The following is a 3,096-nucleotide window of genomic DNA, read 5'->3' on the forward strand; positions in this document are numbered from 1 at the left end:
AACATGGGCCACTGAAGCAATGTCCTCTACAACTAGACTGAAGAACAAAAAGACAGCAACTTGTCTGTTCCCCTTCCCCCAATTCCCCAGCACTGTTCCCATCCCCCCAGTTCCCCAATAAAAAATCTTTAAAAAAAATATGTGGATGGGTGGAAAGGTGAATAAATGGGAGGAAGGATGAGTACATGGCTAAAAGGATAGATAAGTGGGATAAATAGATGCATGAACGAATAGATGAGTTGGTGAACAGATGAGTAGGTGTGTGAATGGATGGATGGATGGATGAATCACTGGATATCTTGGTGAATGTGTGGCTTGTTGACTGGGTGGATTTCTAAAAGGATCAATAAATGAATGTATGGATGGATTGATGAGTTGGTGAATGCATGGTTTGGTAAATGGATGGATATATGGATAGATGACTAGATGGGTGAATAGATAGGTAGATAAATTAATCAGTGTGTAATGTGTGGGAGAATGAATAAACAAATGGGTGTAAGAGTGGGTGGATAGATGGATGAATAAATGGATGGAAGAAGGAAGGATGGATGGATGGATGGATGGATAGATAGGAATATGAATGGGTGAATCAATGACTAGATGAGTGGTTGAATGAATGGGTGGATGAGTCATTGGGTACGTTGGTGAATGTACACCTTGATGACTGGGTAAATGGGTGGATAGTTAAATGGACGATTGTCTTGGTGAAAAGGCAAATGGACCACGGGTTGGTGAGTGAATCAATGAGTAGGTGGCTGGAGGAATATATGGATGGGCAAGTTAATGATTGGGTGGGTGAATGGGCATCTAGGTGGATGAACAAACAGGCTTAAGTGGGATTATTTTGTGCAGGTTACCTGTGCAGCCTCTAAGCTTTCTGGAATTCCCTTCCCAGTATTTATTGTACCTTCACAGGTGCTGTGGGAGAAAACCTGGAGCTGGCTCAGGAGTGACCAGTGTTCTCTGCAGAGTTCTCTGCACCGGGTCTTGGAGGAAGGGGAGGCCTAAGAAGAATGTTACAAAAAACAGAAATAGCAGCTGGACTTGGAGCTGGCACCAGGCCCAGGCCTGGGAAATGAATAGGACTCCCGGCAAGGAGGGATTTTGAGGGGGTTGTGAAGACCTAGGCTCTGTCTTCCCCCAACCTGGTGTCATTTCTGAGGGACCCCCTACATCTGGAGCTGGCCCCCACCTTCCAGAATTCCAATGGCCTCTGCCTACCCTGCTCTGCTCACTCTGAACCTCCCACCTTCCCTTGACCTGTCTGTGCCCTGTGTCCCAGTCCTTCTCACCACATTGCTGAAGGAGAGGGGCAGCTCTGTGCTGGGTGCTGGGGTGCAGGGCCGCAGCAAGGCTGTCAGCTTGGATGGCCGGGAGGGGTGCCTCCGCTGAGGTTGATGGGAGTGGGGCCCAGGCTGCGATTTACACTGAATCCACGAAAATCACCAAAGCTTGAAAAGTGCTCAATACACCATCGATTGCTCTCTGCTGATCGGCGCCACCACAGCGGGCTGGGAACAAGGGCGGGCAGCTCCCCGCAGCATAAGCCCCACGCAGGACCAAGACCGCAGGACTGCAGTGGCTGTGAGCCTGACCCCACCCACCCAGGCTCCAGTCCTGGGAACTGGGGACAGCATCCGTTTGGTGTGCCTCCAGACTTCAAAATCCCTCCCCAGCTGTTCTTGGAGACAATGGAATTAAGTCAGAAAACCAGGCTACTCTAGTACCGGAGCTGTGTGACCTTGAGTGTGTTTTTTAACCTCTCTGGGCTTCAGTTGTCTTCTCTGTAAAGTGGGTATTGTAACAATTCCTGGCTTCCTTAGTGTCTCTCGGTTCCGCATTTCCTTCCATCTCTTGGTGCCTCCCTTTCCTTCTCAGCTGGAGGAAAGGGTTTCAAACACAGAACAGCATGTGCAAAGGTTTGAGGCTGAATGCCACATGGGGCATTCAGGGAACAAGGACAAGTGGCTTCAACCTGTCTTTGAAAGGAGGGTGAATGGGGAGGAATGAGGTCTGTAATGTTTGGTGCAGCTTTGGTGTTGAATCCCAGAGGTAATAGGGGTGACATGAGTACATCAGCATCTTTCCCCCAAAAGCTATGCCTCTTCTGCCCCTGCAGGGCCCATGGGCCACCACTTTCTGTCCTCCTTCAGAAGCTCCCCCAGGCCGCTCCCACTTTAGCTCTCCAGGGACCTTTCAAGTTCGGATCTGAATTCACCCCTCCCCTGCTCTAAGCTCTCCACAGTCCCCATTGCCAGTCCAGGCACCTGGGTCTGATGGTCTACTAAGCCCGTGACCTGTCCCACTGCATCTCTAGCCACACCCCTGTCAGCCTGCCCTGTTCCACCTCATACCCTAGCATAGCTGTTGTCGCATGCGCTGTCCTCCTGCCTGGAGTTCTGTCTCACCCACCACGCCTGCTAAACCCCTCCTCACCCTCTAAGCCCCCTGCCCCAGGCCCACCTGGGCAGCATCTCCCGGACACCTCCAACCCTGTGGTCTCCTTAGGATGTGTCTCATTCCGTGCCCCCAGCCCAGGACTGAGGGGGTGGGTGGTCCATGGACTTGGGCATGTGGGAGGTCAGCTGTGAATTTTGAAAGAGTTTCAGGTAGCAGGATGAGGCCTTTGAAGCAGAGACTGGGAGGGGGCTTTGTGGACACAGCCAGACTCTTCCTCCAAGAGCCAGGGATACTGAGGCACAGCTAGAGGGAGGGGTCCTGCTTCCCTCAGCTCCCTCTTGCCTTTGAGCCCAGCCCCCCCACACACACACACACACCCAGCGTGATCCCCCACCCCTGTGCCTAAGAAGGAAACAGAAAAAAGGAGAGAAAAGGGAGTGAGACCAGTGGCTTCCCTCCCACAACTCTTTTCACCAGACTCCCCATTCTGGACTCCTCTTGGGGACTCCTCCCCTCACACGCCTCCACCCCATGACCCCCACCTGACCTCTGCCGCCACTTCCCACCCCCCCACATTCTTTTCCCCAAAGGTAAGGGAGCTAATTTCATTCCTGTGTATCTCTCACACCTCAATGATTAATAAATGAAGAAAATGTATTTCTTTGGGGGCCTGGGATAATTCAGAAATAACTACAG

This window comes from Hipposideros armiger, unplaced genomic scaffold, assembly GCF_001890085.2.
Source record: "Hipposideros armiger isolate ML-2016 unplaced genomic scaffold, ASM189008v1 scaffold_275, whole genome shotgun sequence".
Taxonomy (NCBI): Eukaryota; Metazoa; Chordata; class Mammalia; order Chiroptera; family Hipposideridae; genus Hipposideros; species Hipposideros armiger.